Raw genomic sequence first — 22201 nt, 5'->3', positions numbered from 1 at the left:
AAACTTTTAAAACTTCTCAGTTTTAAAGACTCAAGCCTGAAGCTGACTTCTTTCAAACCAGCAGCTTGTGGTCGTGTGATCAAAGCTTTAAGACATGATTTCATATGCAGAAGCCTTAATTCACATGCACCCATACAGTACTCAGTTAGTGTCCATTATCAGAGGATATCGATATCTGTGCCTTGAGAAAAACAAACAAACAAACAAAAGAAGGGAATGGAGTATGTATGTACCAGGCATGTGCCGATTTTGGTACCAATAGTTAAAAATATTGGTATTGTACTAATACTAATGCTCTGCTATCAACTTCTGTCATCCCTAACAGTAATCCCTCACCTCCCACACATGAACTACCCACCTATGGCTAATACCAACAACTCTCACCTAAGAACAACATAATCCCACCCACCTAGCGGATATCTGGAGCTCGGCTAATAATAGCCGAACTTTGGAGCAAATATATGGAGCTCAACTTGTGATAACCGCACTCTAGAACAGATATCTAGAGCTAGGCTAATCATAGCTAAACTCTATGGTCGTTACACTGTTGCCAGTGCCCAACTAAGGTACCAGACACACCATAGCTGCAAACTTACATTGTGGAGAGCAACACAGCCCTGTTTTTTCACCCCATTTGATATGATACTCAGATAGGTGCGACTTCAGAATGGCAGAGCAGGAGGAGGAGACATCTAAAAAGGCTTTCTGCATCTCTTTAGCTGTGCATATCTGTATACTGATACACAGAAGAGCTCTCTCTAGTTAGCGTAGATCCTCATGTAAAGGGATGCCAGGGTTGCACTGGACAGCAAATAGAACGGCTCATGCACAGACTTGTAAGAGAAGACTGATAGCTTGTTGCCTGACTTGCTCCAAAGCTGGTGAGACTACCAAACAGAGCTTAGTGCTTAGTAATTTGAAGCATGTTTTTCAGTATGTTACCGAACTTCTGCTACATGCGGAAAATCTTAGTGTATTTAGGGAAAAAAAAACGTAAAATACAGAATGCTGTATTTTATCGACCTAAATTATTTTACCGAACTGCCCTTCGTGAATTTGTGTTGGTAAAAACTATATTGAAACAAAGTAAAATATTGTAAATAAAGAAAAAAAACAAAAACCACAAAAAAAACAAAACAAAAAAAAAACAAAACAAGGCATTAAAATTAAAGCCACTTCATTACAAGAATCAGGATTGTATCACATTACTAAACCTCGGAACAAAAATGAATATCACAAAAATCAAATGCATCAAATGCGAAGTGACATCAGCACAGGGGGCAAGGTAACAGTGGTCACATATGGATCAACTAGCTGCTGTCCAGACAAAAACATCAGTAACCCCTGCAGAAAGGAAGGGATCTGGTGCTGGAATGGAAAACATTGTTCTCAACACTGACTCAATAGAAACCTATAGAAGAAGAATATGGAGGATACCACTTTTATTTTAACAATTGCTCATTGGCTGTCCTGATGATCTTTTGACATCAGGGAGGTCAGAGCAACACAAACATGCAGCCAAGGTGAGATGCGAGTCTGGCACCTGGCATTCCAGGCACAGGATCAGCAGAGACGCCAAGAAAAAGAAGACAGCCTCTATATGTCTATCACTTCAGACTCACCAAGTTAGATTGCCATTATGCACTCAGTTGGTAGACAGGAATGTAAAGTATTGGAAAGCTGATGTCCATGCCTAGAGGTCAATAGTTCACACACTTGCTGTATAAGAATACATTTAAATTAAAGGTAGGTATTCAGAGGTTAAAGAAGGCCAATATCCACCCAGATTGGAAGTCAGGAAGGCTTTGACCCTTACACCACAATGCACCCTCAGTCTAGGCAGAAATGTACGGAGCACTGATCAAAATTACAAACATTGTTCCTGTCGAAGTGCAATGCCATGCGGCCATTGATCTCCTGCTGCTCTTCTGAAGAATTTCCTAAAGCATCACAGTTTCGATCAATAAATGGCTTGAAGTCAATCAAAAGTAAAACAATCAGATATTGGGAGGTAATTGATCTATTGCCAATTTAACCAAAGTGATTGATTAAAAGGGCCACTATTGTGAAGAAAGTAGGCAGTAAGAATCTGACAGAACGACAAGTTTTTGGGGCAGTCCATCTCCTCACGGGGGATTCTCAGGGTTTTCCTTGTTTTCAACAGCATTTCCTGAACAGCAGTTTAGCCTCCCTACTCACTTGCACACTATTTTGTCAGTTAAAAAACTTTCCAACTGCTGTTCAGGAAATGCTGTTGAAAACAAAGGAAGCCACGAGAATCCCCCATGAGGAGATGAACTGGCCCAAAACCTGTTGGTTGTGTCAGATTTTAACTGCCTACTTTTTTCGCAATAGTGGTCCTTTAAGCTGGACACATCAAATATGTGTGTCTAGTATTACTTTCACAATGTTTCTTTGTTGCTGTTCCTGAACTGTTACAGCTCATAGTTATTCCTATGGTACAATGAAGTTGGTTCACTTTTCAGTTTATAACAAGCATGCTATTCCCGCCAATTATTTCCTAAACATAACAATGTCCCTAGTACTTCTGCTGAGCTTCAACTATTGAAGCAGTAGGCATGAGCTAGATTGACAGGTTGCATTACCTACCATTTCTGGTCTGAGTGGTATGCAGTATTTTGTTTTGCATATTGCATTGAGGTATTAAGAATATCTTCTACACAGTATGTATGACATTTAGAAAGGTCAGTGTTTTGAATAGGTATGAGATACTTCTCATTTTACATATTTTTTCTATGCCGGCCTCTCTTAGATGTATGAATAGCACGGTCATGCAGGAATTCAGTACGTAACATCAAAAACAACAACTGTCTAACCAATCAAACATCAGAATTGTTATAAGGTAAAATAATATGGAGAACTTTTTCTCCTGAGTTTTCTCACAGAGGTTTTCATGCTCCATCAATAACCTGCAATTTAACACGTGAATTCCAATTTTTTTAAAGTTTGATTTACTTTTTTGTATTTGTAATACATTGTTTTTTTCATCAAGATCCATGCAAAGCAAAACAAAACAGGAAAACCATAACATCCCAAAAAACAGAAGGGAAGGTTTTCAGAGTTAGAAAATTAGGTAAAAGAAATAAAGGTCCATTTTTTTTTGGGGGGGGGGGGGGGGGGGTGTTTTGCTAAAGTCCCCATCTGTATGTACATGTAGATGACATCACCGGGGGTGGGTGGAGTTACATACAGAGGGTTGTGGGTATTCCACCTATCCAGGTTCCATCACACTGCTGCTGTACATTTGAGGCAGAGGGACTTTTCACTACAATTGATATAAGTGTACTTTGTGACATTTACGGTATGTGAACAAAAGATATTACCATAATCAGCCACCCCTACTGTATGGCTGATTATCACCACCTTTGCTAACATTAATGCACACGACTACTTGAAGCATTTTCCCACTAGGGCAATCTTCTGATCCTGCCAAATGTTAAACACATTATTTGCAGAAGGCAATAGTCTTGGAAAATTGATTGCAATAAAAGTATACCTGGTTCTAGGCAAAGCTACCAATGGTAAGCAGAGGTATGTTCATGCTGGATCCACATACCAGTGTTCTTAATTCCTCTCCTTGTTTCCTCCAGTTTCTGTAATCACTCCTTGAAAAATGTGACTTTTGGCCAAAGACACATTTTCAGACAGGAAAGCGCAGGCACATGAATGGGGTGGGGCAGCTGAAGACATTTTCAGACAGGAAGAAGCAGGCACATGAATGGGGTGGGGCAGCTGAAGACATTTTCAGACAGGAAGAAGCAGGCGCGTGACTGGGGTGGGGCAGCTAAAGGCACATTTTCAGACAGGAAGAAGCAGGCGCGTGACTGGGGTGGGGCAGCTAAAGGCACATTTTCAGACAGGAAAGCGCAGGCACATGAATGGGGTGGGGCAGCTGAAGACATTTTCAGACAGGAAGAAGCAGGCACGTAAATGGGGTGGGGCAGTGGAGGGAACATCGCTGCAAGCCTGCCTCTTTCTGCCTGAAAGTTTGACTTTAATCAAAAGTCAAATTGTTCAAGGAGTGAGTACAGGAAGGGGGGGGGGGGAGGGGAGGAGGAGGAGTGAAACAGACAATGCACAGGGGTATGTGGATCCAGCATGAACATACCCCTGTGCTTACCTTAGGTATAGTTTATTTTCTTTGCTTAAATCTGCCAGGAAAAAAAAACTAACAGGTAAACAACGGTATAGAAACAAGTAAACAGAAGTATCTCATAATGTGTAAGGAGTCCTGCAAAGCAAAATAAACAGCAATGGTTGTTTACTTTAGTTAAAAATTCCATAAGACATCACTTCAGGAGGACCTCAGTCTTCTGTTGTCACCATTCATTGCATTCCATTACTGAAATGGAGACACTACATATGTTGAAAATGGGCATGTCTATAATGGTCTCATTTGTAGTGCAGTGTGAGCCTAACCTAGCAACACCTGCATATCTGTTCTTCTGTGAAGTCTATAATATGAATTATTAAACGGGATCTTCAGGCCTCAGTTAAAGTGTTATTTGCCAATTGCCATAACTTGTCAGAATCTACCTCAATACAGACCCTGAAATGGTAGTCGTAAGAAGCTACAACAATCTGTGGTAGCAGATGGTACATGGCCATCTGCCACACTGACACAGCATGAAGTCTCTCTGCAATTTAAACTGCCGAGGCTCGCCAGCCACTGTGTGCCTGGATAGTGAAAAAGGTCAAAGACACAAACGTTGACAAAGAAGACCCCATTCAGCAAGAAGTCCTAGCAATCCACAAGTGGCGACAATTCAAAAGCGTAATCTGACAGGAGAGAAGAGCTATACAAAATGTTAAGATTTTCCAAATAAAAGTTACCAACTTCTACCAATGCAAAAGTTAGAATTCTGAATCCCTCGAAATCGGAGCACTTACACCTAGCAGCCAAGGGCTGGCTGACCTAAAATAAGACACAAAATGTATCCTCTAGGAAGGAACTATGAATATAAAATGTAACTTAATATTTTAAGAATAAAAAGTTTTCATATTGACATTAGTAGACATAACTAGGTAGGATTCTATTGTTCAATGATCAGGTGTTTCTACCATATAAGCAGATTTGTAAATGATCAGAATCCAAACGGTCGAAGTAAATTGCTGTTGTTTCTATTATAAACAGAAAAAATCCCCCCACCAATCCAACATATTTCAACTCCTTAATTGGAGCAGTCAGAGAAAAAGTGCTCAGTGCTAGGGTGGCAAGCGCATCAGAGAACAACATTGCAATTACATCATATATATGAAAAACAAAAAAAGTGAGAGCATGTGCTCTCCAACTTGCTGACTGAGCTGGAGAGCACACGCTCTCACTTTTTTGTTTTTCATATATATGATGTAATTGCAATGTTAATTCTCTGATGCACTTAGCACCCTAGCACTGAGCACTTTTTCCCCCCCAACGACGGCTCCAATTAAGGAGTTGAAACATGTTGGACTGGTGGTGGTGGTGGGATTGTTTCTGTTTATAAGAGAAACAATAGCAATTTAGTCGAGAGTTTGGATTTTGACCATTTACAAAACTGCCTGCATGGCAGAAACACAATCATTGAACAATAGAACCCTACCTCGTTAGGTCTACTAATATCAATATGAAAACGTTTTATTATTAAATTATTAAAAGTTATGTTTTATATTTACTGCCTAGAGGATCAATTTTGTGTTTTGTTTAATAAATCAGAAATTGTGAATGTTGACCAAAAATAAGGCCAGAGTTAAAAAAGGTCCGCAATTTCAGCTTCTTGACAGCCTCAGGTCTCTTTCACAACCAGCTGAAGGCAGTGAGTTGATGTACTTAGACATGAAATTAGATGTTTTTTGGCCTCCGGGTCACGCCACCACTTGTCAAATGTGACGTGCGATGTTACCAACAGGGCTGTGGAGTTGGTACAAAAATCATCCGACTCCAATCCTCAGTTTACGAAACCACCGACTCCCAACTCCAGGTACCCAAAATAGCTCTGACTCCTCAACTCCAACTCTTTAGTCCAATACTTACCAGGGCCGTGGATTTGGTACAAGTCATCCAACTCAGACTCCCCGGTTTATGAAACCGCTGACTCCAGGTACCCAAAGATACTTCGACTCCTCAGCCCTGTGCTGCCAAATGGCTGCATGTTATTATGGCTGAATGGCGTTTGTTGTCTGTAGCCAGGAAGAGAACTGCTCGACAAACGAGAAGGAAACAAGGCTTCACAGACCTGAATAGCAGTCACCACCTTCAAGGTGATGAAGCTATTTTTTGTGAAAAGATGCAATGCAGCACGGTGATGTGCCTCAGAACATCCTTCTAAATAGGATGTCAGGTTTTTTTTTTTTTTTTTTTTTTTTTTTTTGTTCTTTATTTGTGAGCTGACAGTTCACATTTCAAACACTGCCTTATAATTAAGCCTACAGGTATTTCTGCTGCTCAACATGTTCTCATGAGAGCACCTTAGTAGTCTTTTCTTACAAACGCAACATTTCTGTTTCCACAACCAGTTGTACAAGTCACCTGTGGTTTGATTTGTAGCGTACTTTGCAAGTAGTAACTAATTTTTGCCTTCATCAAAGTTTTCATGTTCATATAACACGTCTATGAACACAATCGTGCACACAAACCTATTTCTGGCTCCGGATACATTGTACACCATTTGTGCGGAGCCTACAAACACACGAGCTGGTGACATTGTGGTGCTATCTGCAAGGTCTGGAGCGAGGATTAGGTGAGTGGTGTCCAGGGAACCTACCACCCTCTTTTCAACCTCTTAGAAGATTAAAGGGTGCTCCACTATTTTACACACTTAAAGTATTTGTGTGGTTTGTGGAAATTTCCAGACGTTGGCTACAGTAATAGGTATATTTCAAGCATTCTCAGTGGCCAATCCATAAGTGAACAGCTGTTCACTTATGGATTGGCCACTAAGAATGCTTGAAATATACCTATCAACGCCAGGGTGAGCAAAGGCAAGAAGGTGAAGCCTTACACACTGGTGGTCTGCTGTGAATGGTGGTGGCTCTACACATGAACACTTGGAAGTTGGTGGCTTGAGACTATTGTACAGTGTTATCCTATGATAGAGTTTTGTTTTATTTGAAATGTTGGCTTGGGTATCTGCTGATACTGCTTGCTAAGGATTGGATATGGATACCACCAACAAAGAGTGGACTACCTTGGTTTGTGCAGTATATGGTGATCCTTATGAGTCAGCAGCACAGAAACGGCCTGCCTATAGATGCTTGTGTAGTAATGCACCAGCAGGGTGGTAGAGAAGAGTGGCATGCAGCATCTCACAGGCGGTGCTTTCCTACAAATGCTTTTCAAAAGTGCAGATTAGATTCATGAGCCTTTAACTGGTATTCTGAAGGTCATAAGACGTGCCAATTTCTTTACACAGGCCTGGTAACTGCTGGAGCAAATGCCATAAAACCATGAGCAGGTAGCTGCATGCGTGTTAATGGTCCCTTTAATGTTACAGGTGAATTTGGTGAACACAAGAAAGCCACTCCTTGGAATTATGACCTACCAAAGTTTTTGAAAGCCATGATCTGGTTGGACATCACAACCGCTGTTTACCATAGAGGTGAATGCAGTTCATGCCGCGCATGCAGGTAAATATGAAAGCACAGCCCTGCGCCAGGCCTTAAGCTTTACTTCTCTGAATACACATCAGTGCCTTCCATGCGGCTCAATCACTCAATTTAAAGTAACACTGAACACAGACCTTAAAAATGCCACACAAAAGCTAACATTTTCTACTATTTATATAGGACAATACAGTTGAATCTCTATAGTACACGCCAAGGGAACAGGAAAAGTAGTTTACTATATCAGAAGTTTATTATATCAGAATTGGTCATACATTGTATATTTATACAGATGCATTTGCTGGGACCTGAGAAATGAGTTTACTATAACCAGAGGTTTACTATATCAGAGTTTACTATAATGAGATTCTACTGTATAGGCAAACTGTCAGTGTGAAGGGAAGAGGATGGTGAGCTAGAACGTTAGAGAAACTACCCAAAAGATAAGCTTGTCTAGGAGGCGGGCATTTAAAGCCAAACAGGTACTTACCAAAGAAGAGGGAAGGCTCTGGGTCCTATAGAGTTGTGATTCACCTTCTTGAAACAGAAGGAAACTTGAAGGAAAAAAAATCACACCAAGCATTGCTTTTTAGGAGGGTTTTTCTGTCTTTTAGCCCCCTATACATTCCTAGTGGTTTGGATCACCCAAGCTGCTTGGTTACTCTTTGGTCCCATAGAGCTTTCCGGTTCCTCTCACGGTCCCCTTGTTCCATCGTTGTCACCTCGTTCCAATCTGCCGCTGAGGGGGGGCTGCAGATGTTTTCTAGAGCCCGAGTGCTCCTGAAGAGAGGGGGCTCCGCACTGCGAAGCCTCCCAGAGCGGCAGAGAGCAGTATTCGATCAGCAGCGCTGGAACGAGGGGACTGTGAGAGGAACGGGAAGACTCTATAGGACCCAGCGCCTGCCCACTCCATGGGTAAGTATCAGTTTTTTTTCAATTTGCATTCACTTCAAAAGACAACTGTTAACAGTACACCATCAAAAAAAAGTTCGATACTCACCTAAGAGGAGAGAAGGTTCTGGATCCTTTAGAGCCTTACCGCTCCTCTCTGTATTATTCCACCACTGGAATGTCAAAGAGGCCTTCAGGTCTCTTTAGAAGAGCACAGAAGTACTCAGGACTGAGTACCTCCAAGGACGAGTGGCTCAGTACTGCAGACCCACACGCGTGCAGTACAGAGCCACTCATTTTTGGAAGTACTCGAAGACCTGAAGATTCAATCAGCAGGAGTTTTGAATGGGGGCCTGGAGGTGGAATGAGGGGATGCAGAGAGGAATCGGAAGGCTCCAAGGGATCCAGAACCTTCCCTCTTCTTAGGTTAGTAGCTAACTTTTTGTTTCAATCACTGGGAAGACAGAAGAGCAAGACGACGACTTCAGGAGATGGTCTTTTAATAAGTTCCTCAAGAAGTTCCATAGTGCTTCACACCAGAGAGTCAAAGATGAAATATTTTCCACTTGCATTTAAATTCCATGCAAATTATATGCAGCTTGAAACTGGACCAATCATAATAATTTGTCATCAAAAACAATATCCTCACATGGGCACCAGCTGGTGTTTAAACTGCCATGTTTATTTGCAAGCTCCGCAATTCAATAGACAAAATAGTACAGTGGAAGTATCAGCAATACATCACCGTCAGTCGGATCAAACCACCCACAGAGACCTGTCGGGTCGACAATGGTTTCGCTTAAGTAGCTTCCTCGTGGACCGCTGCTCTCCGCGGCGGGGATAAGGCTCAACTCCGCAGACCGAGTGGGCGCTTAAAGTACGTGTTGTGACACACGCCCACTTCTTCACCTCTGGCCCGTGATAGGCCCAAGTCCTCCAGCACGGGCGCGCGTCATCACTGAGCGCAGCCTCATGCTGGTGGCAATCATGGTCACGTCACCACGCTCAGCGGCGCTTGTACAAGCGTCGCTGTCATGGCAACTTACTAGTTTCCTAGTTTTGCGTCCACCCAGAAGAAGGTCAGAGACCGCCCCCATCAGAAGCAGTCACTGTGTACCCATGCAATGGGCTCCACACAGCCAAGGGAGAGTTTGCGAGTATCCAGGCAGCACTTGAGCAGGGTGTCCAGGGGAAACCTTGAGTGAAAGACATACAATTATCACTTAAAGGGGAAGATCCCATTACCAAGGTAAAGAAAAGTTACGCATGCATATTAGGGTTAATTATACTTATGAAGGACTAGAGAGAAAGAGAGAGATACACCAGAGAGTGACACCCCAAAGTCAGATGAAGGCAAGGAGAGTGCAATTTATGCCACTAAACTCTTAATATTTCTGCAAAAAAACGCTGAATTCATTTCTATCGTTGAACCCCAATGGGCCCATTGCTTCAGTCCTCGAGATCCAAGTCGATTCCTTTTGAGAAAGCAGTTTCTATCTATCTCCCCTTCTTCTAGGGGTTACTACAGAGGATAGTCCTACCATCTTCAAATAAGAGGGGGTCACTTTGATGCACCTCTTTAAAATGTTCCACAAGCCTTGGGACTCCACCTTTACCCTTTCTAATGAACCTAATGTGTTCTACCAATCGTTCCCTCATTGGGCGGGTAGTTTTACCTATATAGAAGAATAAACAGGGACATAGGAGGGCGTATACCACAAACTCGGTTCTACAGGTTATAAAATCTTTAATTTTAAAATGAATGTGACCCAATCTTACATTCTTAGTCTTGTCAACATGTTCACACGTGGGACAATGTCCACATGGAAAGCAACCCTGCATCCTTTTTGTGCCCAACCAGGTTTTTATCTGAGGTTTTACAAATTCACTTCTGGTTACAAAGGACCCCAAAGTGGGGCCCCTTCTATAGGCCACCATTGGAGGATTGTGGATTCTGGGACCGATTCCACCATCCTGCTGCAAAATGTACCAATTTTTATTTAGGATTTCCTTCCCTCTATTGGCCATAGGTGTGAAGTCAAAAGTCATCACGAACCTATCCTCGGGTTCTGCTGTTTTGTCCTTTAACAGACTCTCTCTATTGATTCTTCTAGCCTTATCTAGAGCTGACTCCAATTCCTGTGTATCGTAGCCTCTCTCAACGAATCTGTAGGTCATTTCCACTGCCTGTGACTCAAAATCCCTATCCTTAGAGTTATTCCTTCTCAATCTGAGATATTGGCTGTACGGGATGGCTGCTTTTACATGGGAGGGATGGTAACTCTGGTGATGTAGAACCGAGTTTGTAGCTGTCGCCTTCCTATGTCCCCGAGAGATTAACTCACCATCGTGTACCTCTAGAGTGAGGTCAAGGAAGTTGACCATATCTCCACCCCACTCACCCGTGAATAGCATGTTTCTATCATTTTGGTCCAAATATTCCATGAAGGAATTGAATCGGTCCCTGGTGGAACCCCAAATGACCAGCACATCGTCAAGATACCTGGACCATGCCCTCAGATCACATCTATAGGGATTACTGTCCCCGTAGATGTATTTTTCCTCCCACTTAGCCAAAAAAATATTGGCAAATGTGGGGGCCACTGCTGTCCCCATTGCCGTCCCCGATATTCGTCTGTACCAGACATCACCGAATTTAAACGCATTATGTCCCAGGACGAACCTAAGGCATTCAGCTAAGAAATCACTTTCCGATTGATCCACTAACTTGGTGGCCAATAACATCTCTTGGACCAACCGGACACCCATTTCTTGTGGTATCCTGTTATACAGGTTAACCACGTCAATGGTTGCAAGGCTGTCCCCTTTACACCATTTAACTTGTTCGACCATTCTAAGGACGTGCGTAGTGTCCTTCAGATACGATGGAACAAAAGAACAGTAGAGGTCTAAGGGCATGGTCCAGGTATTTTGAGAGAGGCTCTGTTACAGAGCCCCTCCCGGAGACAATGGGCCGGCCCGGGGGGTCCACCAGGGACTTATGGACCTTAGGCAAGAAGTAAATCACAGGTCTCCTTGGATATTCAGGGAACAAATCTTCCCCCAATTTGTTATCCAGGAAGCCTGACATCACTCCTCCTCTTAGCAAATTCCTAAATTTTTTCTGAAAAGTGGAGGTAGGGTCTGCAGATAGTTTGACATAAGTAGTGGAATCGTTTAATTGTCTCATGGCTTCTCTCATATAATGCTGTGTAGATAACACCACTATATTCCCTCCCTTGTCAGCCTTTTTTACTGTAAGATCGGGACGGGATTTTAACCATTTAATGGCTTTCCATTCACTTGGTGAGACGTTTCTCTCTACCTGTGGATAGATTAAAGCCTTAGATTCTTTAAGGACTTGTTTCTGAAATATGTCTAGAGCAGAGCCTGACAAGGGAGGGAATGGTTTAACTGATCTACATGCCTTAAATTTGGCCTGTTTTGAGTTGGTATCTGTAGAGTCCTCTACAAAATCATCATTTTCAGCCAATAAGGACTGTAATTCACTTATAGCAACGTTATCTTGAAAAGATAGACATGGTAAAAAACCCAAAGGTCCTATCTTAGATTGAGTTGATTTCATGGGATTCCCCCCAAACATTCCATATAGGTTGATCTTCCGAACGTTTTTGTAAAGATCCATTTCAAATCTAGTGAAATCAAAGGCTGTGGTAGTGGCAAAGTTCAGTCCCTTTTGTAAGACCTTAATACACGGGTCTGACAGCTTTACTCCCGAAAGATTCAACACCTGTAGTTGGTTTGACTCTGGGCTTCGCTCTAGGCAAATCCCTCTTGAGGCATTCCCTTCCAGGACACTTTGCACATGACTCCTCGTTTTCTTCTCCTCCCTCTCCTTGTTTTTTTCTTCCCAAAGGGGACACCTTAGGTCTTTTTCCTCTTCTATCAATCTCGGACTCTGATCCCGAGTCAGAGGTCCAGTAACCTTTTTTCTTTGGTCTACGTGGCTTTCTCCTTTTAAAATGTACTTTTAGCTTGGGCTCTGAGCGTGCCCAATCAAAGATGTGACCCGTCTTAAAATCTTCCTGGTCCCGAAGATATTTATTGAGTTTTCTCTCCTTGACCTCCCTCTGAATGGGTATCAATCTCCACTCAATCTTACTCTCAACTTCCTTCGCCTTATCCCCTGTAGCTACTGCAGACAACCGATTTTTCAAATCATAAATCTCTGTGACTACTTTCTCATGTTCTTGTTCTGATCTCTCTAATGCCAGTTCTGACAATATGTTAGCATGATTCAGATGGGCAGTATTCCACTTTTCCATAAACAGAGGGTCGTCACTGTACTCTGCAGGGGGTTGGTACAACCGAAACCCTCTCGACACGTAACCTTTATCCTTGTATCTTTTTAGGGATGCAACTGTCCAAAACACTCGTACCTCTTTTTCAGAGGCCCTGAACAACTTCTGCTCTATGCGTCTGGTATTCAGGTCTCTGTAGGTGGGGGTGGCTGTACTATTGTTTGAATCATAATAATTTACTGTCATTTTTGAACTGTATACAATTGACATTATGTTTGATTTGCATCCCACTGACCATCACATAGTACAATGGTACCACCACATGGGTGTGCAAAAAATGCAGTAACCCACATTAGCCCATTTATAAGGCCTGGTACACACCATGCAATCTTCACTTCAGATCTTACATGAGTTTCAGCAAATTATCAGATTAAGAAAAAAAAAATATCTATCTATCTATCTATCTATATCTCCTATATTGCCATTAACAGATTCCAAAATTAAACTCCTTGATTTTACAGGCTGGAAAATAATGATCAGAATGCCGGCTCTGTGTGTATGTTTGATACTGGTAGCATTTCTCATCGCGATTCATTTTCAGTCGATATCCAATCGGAAAAATGATCACACTCTCACAAAATTACATATGTATGTGCAATAGATTTCTCCTATATCCGATCGATGTCAGATTTCAAATGGTGTGTACAAGGCCAAAAGGTGGCCACTCACAATACAATAAAAAGGATTCGATTTTACATGAATTTGATAAAATAAATAAATGCCTGTGCAGGAAATTGGAAAGGTTTTTGTTTGTTTTTTTTGAGCCAAGAAATCTTATTAAAATTTCCAATTTTTATCTATGTAAATTGATCGGGTTGATTTTTATGATCAATTTGTATGAAAACTGAATGGTGTAGGTTAACTTGCCAATTTCTTGATTTATAGACCCAGGCAATTTTCAAAAAGTTTTCAATCCTTTTTTTCATAATTGAAGAAAAATTGATCAGGTGCGTAAGACATTGGTCAGATTTCTCCAATGTTATAATCCATCAGAAAAACAGAATTTAAATCTAGAAATGATCATAAATATATAAAAAAAAATATTGTGTGGGGCTGCAGGAATGACCAGACTAATAATTTGCTCTATGCTCAGTGTCACTTTAAACCTTACCCTTACATTCTGATTTTAGAAAGAAATGACATTCACCTTGCCTTCCTAATAGAAAACAAGCAATTCAACATAAATGAAGCATGCATATTATGTTGAGATAGAACGAACACACACACACACACACACACACACACACACACACACACACACTACAGGTTAGTAGAACTACGCAGGGTTCAGTTGTCCTTTAAAAGAAAAATTCCAGACAAAATGTCAAACAGATTAGCAAACTGCTACCTTTGCTAGTATTGTTACTAAAATCAGAAAGCCCATTCAATTTACCATGCAGGAAAACTACATCGGCAGTGGAACGCAGCGTGACCAAACATCCAGAAGGATGCGAAACGGCCGTCATTCGTCCCACATCTGTGCCCGCCACCCCACCTCCACTCCCACGGCTGATCTTGTCGTCCAGATGAGGACCTTATACAAGGTTGGATCCTGATGCACGTTGCTTTTTCATGCAAGGATGATGTAATAAACCATTTGGTAAGGGACGGGTAGTGCACGCCTATGTTTCTTTTACACAGAGGAAAAGTACATAAACCATTGGAATGGTCATTTAATAGAGATAACATATGAAATTTGTACCTTTCAAAAAGTGTACCCGAGACGAAAAAGAAAACATTTATATGTACAGTTATATGCCCCCTTCAGGCTATTCGCTTCCTTACCATCCTCTTGGACCACCTAGATCTTGTGCTAGCTGTCCAGCTAAATTTTCCCGTCCTTGCCAGTTGGTCACGGGGGGGGGGGGGGGGGGGGGGGATCTGAAGGGGGGGCCACGCCTGCACAATACATGGCGAAAGGAGAGTATACTATACGTACATACATACATACACACACACACACACACACACACACACACACACACACACACACACACACACACACACACACACACACACACACACACACACAAAGGCCCGGATCACATCACAGGAGCCTATAGGCACAGATCTCCTGGCACCCTGGACTTCGTCCTCCAGGAACCTACAAACCCCCACCGAATCGCACCACAAGTGTGCTAGCTGGCCCAGCTGTCACTTCTCCCTTACTTCCCTTGCCTGGTGTAGGTAGCTACAGGTGTCACTTAGTATTAGGACGCCAGAGTTTCTCACAGTATTAAGTAGCTACAGTTGACCTAAAGTATTACGTAGCTAGGGGTTCCCCCAGTTGAAGGTAGATCTCATCAGTGGAATGCTGAGTCAGGTGGGTAGCCTCTCATTTAAACCCAATTTGGGCCTCTGCACAGGGAAAGAAGAGAGGGAGGCACTCAGGGAGGCGAGTGAGCTACCTTTCCATCAAGCGCCTTATGGTGAATCCGGCCTTATACACACACATACATATAATTTACCTGGGGATGTGGGGATGATGAGTGACCACAGCAGAAGGAGATCGGCGTGGGAAACTACAACGAAAACACCAGGGATAGAGGATCTGGGGAGGACAACACAAAGGCTTCCAAGCATGCCAGTGACGCTCAGTGGTTTTGATCTTTCAGGCCTAGTCTGATTCGGGCTTACCATTCCTTGCAACATTTTTCAGATCGAGAGACTCTGGCTTATTGCTAGGGAGGTTAAATCTCCCAACAGGGCTCTCACTGGTCCACTGATTGTCCCAATTAGAAGCCTCCCTGAGGAGGATTACCATAAGTCAGATCAAAGGACCAATAACCAATATGCATCAGTGGCATATTCTCCCTAAGTTCCCTGCAATCAGATTATGCTGATGCATTGAATTCAGATAAAAGGGGATCTTGAAGGACAGGTAAAGTACCGTATTTTTTGAACTATAAGACGTACTTTTTCTCCCCCAAAAGTGGCGGGGGAAAAAAAAAAAAAAAAAAAAAAAAAAAAAAAAAAAAAAAGTACCTGCGTCTTATGGTCTGAATGTAAAAATTTAGACCAGCACCAGGAGCCCACACATACAGTGGGTTGCAAAAGTATTTTGCCCCCTTGAAGTTTTCCACATTTTGTCATATTACTGCCACAAACATGAATCAATTTAATTGAAATTCCACATGTAAGACCAATACAAAGTGGTGTACACATGAAAAGTGGAACGAAAATCATACAGGATTCCAAACATTTTTTTTTACAAATAAATAACTGCAAAGTGGTGTATGCATAATTATTCGGCCCCCTTTGATCTGAGTGCAGTCAGTTGCCTATAGACATTGCCTGATGAGTGCTAATGACTAAATAGAGTGCACCTGTATGTAATCGAATGTCAGTATAAATACAGCTGCTCTGTGAGGGCCTCAGGAGGTTGTCTAAGAGAATATTGGGAGCAACAACACCGTGAAGTCCAAAGAACACACAAGACAGGTCCAAAACAGGTCAGGGATCAAGTTATTGAGAAATTTAAAGCAGACTTAGGCTACAAAAAGATTTCCAAAGCCTAGAACATCCCAAGGAGCACTGTTCAAGTGATCATTCAGAAATGGAAGGAGTACTGTAAACCTACTAAGACAAGGCCATCCACCTAAACTCACAGGCCGAACAAGGAGAGCGCTGATCAGAAATGCAGTCGAGAGGCCCATGGTGACTCTGGACGAGCTGCAGAGATCTACAGCTCAGGTGGGAGACTCTGTCCATAGGACAACTATTAGTCATGCACTGTACAAAGTTGGCCTTTATGGAAGAGTGGCAAGAAGAAAGGCATTGTTAACAGAAAGCATAAGAAGTCCTGTTTGCAGTTTGCCACAAGCCATGTAGGGGACAGCAACCATGTGGAAGAAGGTGCTCTGGTCAGATGAGACCAAAATTGAACTTTTTGGCCAAAATGCAAAAACGCTATGTGTGGCAGAAAACTAACACTGCACATCACTCTGAACACACCATCCCCACTGTCAAATATGGTGGTGGCAGCATCATGCTCGAGGGGGGTGGGGGTGCATCTCTTCAGCAGGGACAGGGAAGCTGGTCAGAGTTGATGGGAAGATGGATGGAGCCAAATACAGGGCAAACTCGGAAGAAAACCTCTTGGAGACTGCAAAAGACTTGAGACTGGGGCGGAGGTTCACCTTCCAGCATGACAATGATCCTAAACATAAAGCCATAGCAACAATGGAATGGTTTAAAACAAAACATATCTATGTGTTCGAATCGAGATTCTGTGGCAAGATCTGAAAACTGCTGTTCACAAACGCTGGCCATCTAATCTGACTGAGCTGGAGCTGTTTTGCAAAGAAGAATGGGGAAGGATTTCAGTCTCTATATGTGCAAAGCTGGTAGAGACATACCCTAAAAGACAGGCAGCTGCAATTGCAGCAAAAGGTGGTTCTACAAAGTATTGACTCAGGGGGCCGAATAATTACGCACATCCCACTTTGCAGTTAGTTATTTGTAAAAAATGTTTGGAATGATGTATGATTTTCAATCCACTTCTCACATGTACACCACTTTGTATTGGTCTTTCACGTGGAATTCCAATAAAATTGATGCATGTTTGTGGCAGTAATGTGACAAAATGTGGAAAACTTCAAGGGGGCCGAATACTTTTGCAACCCACTGTATGCAGCAGCTGACCCCAGCTTCTACCGCTCTAGCGCATTACTTACTCTTCCTCCATACATGAACATGATCCCTTTCAGATGCCTGCCTGCCAAACACCTGGGGACGCTGTCAATCACGGCTGCTGCAGTGGCCAGACACGCTAACTCTCGCCGTCCACCGCATCACTTTACTGTGTTGCCTGGCCTCTATCTTCATAAATTCCTATCAGATGCCCGGCCCGCCGTCTAATAATAATATGGGGACGCTATCAATTATGGCTGCTGCACCGGCCAAACACGCTGACCCCTGCCATCCATCGCCGTTCTTCTTGTATGTCCCATTTAGACTCCCGCTGGCCAATCAGGCGGGGCTGATGGTCTTGAGGGTGGGACAAGGCTCTGCCATACTAGCCAAATCACTGCACTCGCTCTGCCACAAACATTAATTAATTTTATTCGAATTCCACGTGAAAGACCAATATGAAGTGGTGTACACGTACATGTGAGAAGTGGAATGAAAATGATACGATTCCAAACATTTTTTACAAATAAATAACTGCAAAGTGGGGTTTGCGTAATTATTCAGCCCCCTTTGGTCTGAGCGCAGTCAGTTGCCCATAGACATTGAAAATAAATCGTTGTATATGTGCACTCAACACCAATGTACAAGCTGGAAGAAAAAAAAAAAAAAAAAAAAAAAAAAATGCAAAATCAGAAAATCAAAAAAGTGCGGACTACTCAAAAGTCCCTGAACCCAAGTCCAAAAACTTATCTATATGTCCATGGGTCGCAGCATCAATTCATCAAGCATATGATGCACTCCTTTCACTTCATCCAGACGCTGCGCTCTCATGTACTCCAGAACAGATCCCTCTTCAATATAGTGCTCAAAAGAAAGAAAAAGAAACAAAAAACTATAGCGTGACTCTGTATCAACATTAAATTTTCCTTTACATCACATTAGTGCTCCAAACGGATTATCTCTGCTCAATATCTCCACCATATAGGTCTCACAGGTTCTCACCAAATAGTGCAGCTGCCAAGCCACAGACCGCAATAAAACATTTGTGACTCTGGAGACTCCCACTCGCTCCCTCAGCGTGCAAGTGCTTCTTAATATCACATGTGGCCTCTCATCTTATTAATATGCCATCCACATTATAGGACAGCTCATGCGCTTATTGCTCCCAGTCTGAAAACTCCCAAGGCAGCGGGCTCAGCCAGACGGATCATCCAAGAAGCAGCAGACTGAATCTAGTAACTAAAAAGCTTCTCATAGCATAAAACTGTATGTTTATTAAAAGATATTAAAAGCAATTACACTCACATGATCCAAGTATACATAAGCATATAGTAACAAGTTGCTACACGCCAACCACTCCACGCCTGCAAGCTCCGCCCTACGTGTTTCATGCATGTGCACTCATCAGGGGCCCATAGACATTGCCTGATGAGTGCTAATGACTAAATAGAGTGCACCTGTGTGTAATCTAATGCGAGTTCAAATACTGCTGCTCTGTGACAGCCTCAGAGGTTGTCTAAGAGAATATTGGGAGCACAACACCATGAAGTCCAAAGAACACACCAGAAAGGTCAGGGATAAAGTTATTGAGAAATTTAAAGCAGGCTTAGGCTACAAAAAGAATTCCAATGCCTTGAACATCCCAAGGAGCACTGTTCAAACGATCACTCAGAAATGGAAGGAGTATGGCACGTCTGTAAACCTACTAAGAAGAGGTGGTCAACCTAAACTCACAGGCCAAACAAGGAGAGCGCTGATCAGAGATGCAGTCAAGAGGCCCATGGTGACTCTGGACAAGCTGCAGAGATCTACAGCTCAGGTGGGAGACTCTGTCCATAGGACAACTATTAGTCGTGCATTGCACAAAGTTGGCCATTATGGAAGAGTGGCAAGAAGAAATCCATTGTTAACAGAAAAGCATAAGAAGTCCGGTTTGCAGTTTGCCACAAGCCATGTGGGGGACACAGCAGACATGTGGAAGAAGGTGCTCTGGTCAGATGAGACCAAAATGGAACTTTTTGGCCAAAATGCAAAAAAAGAAGGTTTGTGTGGCGGAAAACTAACACTGCACATCACTCAGAACACACCATCCCCACTGTCAAATATGGTGGTGGCAGCATCATGCTCTGGGGGTGCTTCTCTTCAGCAGGGACAGGGAAGCTGGTCAGTTGATGGGAAGATGGATGGAGCCAAATACAGGACAATCGTGGAAGAAAACCTCTTGGAGTCTGCAAAAGACTTGAGACTGGGGCGGAGGTTCACCTTCCAGCAGGACAACGACCCTAAACATAAAGCAAGGGCAACAATGGAATGGTTTAAAACAAAAACATATCCATGTGTTAGAATGGCCCAGTCAAAATCTAGATCTAAATCCAATCGAGATCATTATTATTATTATTATTTATTAGATTTATATAGCGCCAACATATTACGCAGCGCTGTACAATAAATAGGATTACAGACAATCATAACAGGGTTGACAGAACAATACAGGTAACAGACCATAGATACAACAATACAGGTAATAGCAATAAGATACACAACACAATGCAGATAATAGTACAATGCCAGATCATAAACTGGAATGGTAGTGGTAAAAAATTACCAGTTCCAAATTTTGGGTAAAGTGCACATAGTCAAGTATGATACACAAGGGAAGAGGGCCCTGCTAAAGGCTTACAATCTAGAGGGAGGGGCTGGTGACACAAAAGGAGGGGGTGCATCAAGAAGTTATTGGCAGAAGGGATTAGGGTAGTGTTGAGTTGATGTAGGCCTCCTTGAAGAAGTGAGTTTTGAGTGCTTTTTTGAAGGTGTTGAAGGTGGGAGCGAGCCTGATGGGCAGCGGGAGAGAGTTCCACAGGATAGGGGCAGCTCTAGTGAAGTCCTGCAGTCTGGCATGGGAGTGCGAGATGCGTGGGGTGGTTAAGAGGAGGTCGTTGGAGGAGCAAAGTGGGCGGCCAGGTGTATATCTGCTGACCAGGTCAGAGATGTAGGTTGGGCTGGACTTGTGTAAGGATTTGTATGCCAAACATAGGATCTTGAAGCTGATTCTGAAGTGAATTGGAAGCCAATGAAGGGATTTACGTAGGGGAGTTGTGGAGACAGAGCGGTGGGAGGAGTAGATGAGTCTGGCTGCTGCGTTCATGATGGATTTTAGGGGGGCGATGCGGTTTTGAGGAAGGCCTGACAAGAGGGAGTTGCAGTAGTCCAGGCGGGAGATGATGAGGGCATGGACAAGGAGTTTGGTAGTGTCTGGGGTCAGGAAAGGCCGGATCTTGGAGATGTTGCGTAAGTGGAAATAGCAGGCTCTAGCTACGGTTTGGATGTGAGAGGTGAAGGAGAGGGCCGAGTCTAGGGTGACACCCAGGCAGCGGGCTTGTGTGGTTGGATGAATGATTGTGCCATTGACAGTGACATAGAGGTCAGTGGGGGGTGAAGCAGCACAGGGCGGGAAGATTAGGAGCTCAGTCTTATCCAGGTTTAATTTTAGGAACCTGGCAGACATCCACGACGAAATAGCTGAGAGACCAGAGGATACCTTCTCCATGGTGGTGGTGGAGAGGTCAGTGGTATGGAGGTAAATCTGGGTGTCATCTGCATATAGGTGATAGTTGAAACCCAGAGAGGAGATGAGTTTTCCGATGGAGGCGGTGTAAATGGAGAACAGCAGGGGACCAAGAACAGAGCCTTGGGGGACCCCAACTGAAAGTGGGAAGGAAATTGAGGAGGAACCATTGAAGGAGGTCTTGAAGGAGCGATTTGAGCGGTAGGAGGAAAACCATGCTAGGGCACGGTCTTGGATACCCACAGATTGCAGGGACTGGAGTAGCAGGGAGTGATCAACAGTGTCGAATGCTGAGGAGAGGTCTAGGAGGAGAAGGATAGTTTATTTTCCTTCGGCCTTGGCAAGCGTAAGGTCATTGACGACCTTGGTGAGGGCAGTCTCGGTGGAGTGGCCTGGCCGAAATCCTGATTGTAGGGGATCAAACAGGGAGTTGGAGTCAAGGTAATGGGTCATGCGTTGGTGGACTAAACGCTCTAGGAGTTTAGATGCAAAAGGGAGTAAGGAGATGGGACAGTAGCTGGATGGAAGTGAGGGGTCTAGTGAGGGTTTTTTAAGTAGGGGAAGTACAGTGGCCTGTTTGAAGTCAGAGGGGAGATCATGTGGCCAGATCTGAAAACTGCTCTTCACAAACGCTGTCCATCTAATCTGACTGAGCTGGAGCTGTTTTGCAAAGAAGAATGGGCAAGGATTTCAGTCTCTAGATATGCAAAGCTGTTAGAGACATACCCTAAACGACTGGCAGCTGTAATTGCAGCAAAAGGTGGTTCTACAAAGTATTGACTCAGGGGCTGAATAATTATGCACACCCCACTTTGCAGTTATTTGTAAAAAATGTTTGGAATCATGTATGATTTTCATTACATTTCTCACGTGTACACCACTTTGTATTGGTCTTTCACGTGGAATTCCAATAAAATTGATTCATGTTTGTGGCAGTAATATGACAAAATGTGGTGTAATTGCCTTCTTAAAACAGAAGGAAATTTGCAATAATTCAGTTATAAATGAACATTTGTGGTTACCCACAATGCACACCTACTAAATATGCAAATTATCCCTTTCCGCCCTTGTTAAGCCAAGCAAGCATCCAGAACCGCTGGTTTATAGCAAGCCTATAGCTTTAAGTTTTACACAGCCATATCAAACCCACAAAGGGATAATTTGCATATTTAGTAGGTGTGCATTGTGGGTA

General features: G+C 43.0%; 1 protein-coding gene across 3 annotated transcripts in view; it reads right to left on the bottom strand.

The window, feature by feature from the left end:
- The window catches only part of LOC137537653 (transmembrane protein 272-like), a 78043-nt gene that overhangs the window by 13794 nt on the left and 42048 nt on the right, over positions 1–22201 (bottom strand). The window lies entirely within an intron of this gene.

The sequence above is a fragment of the Hyperolius riggenbachi genome, chromosome 11 (assembly GCF_040937935.1).
Source record: "Hyperolius riggenbachi isolate aHypRig1 chromosome 11, aHypRig1.pri, whole genome shotgun sequence".
NCBI lineage: Eukaryota > Metazoa > Chordata > Amphibia > Anura > Hyperoliidae > Hyperolius > Hyperolius riggenbachi.
This window is presented reverse-complemented; position numbering and strand designations above follow the sequence as displayed.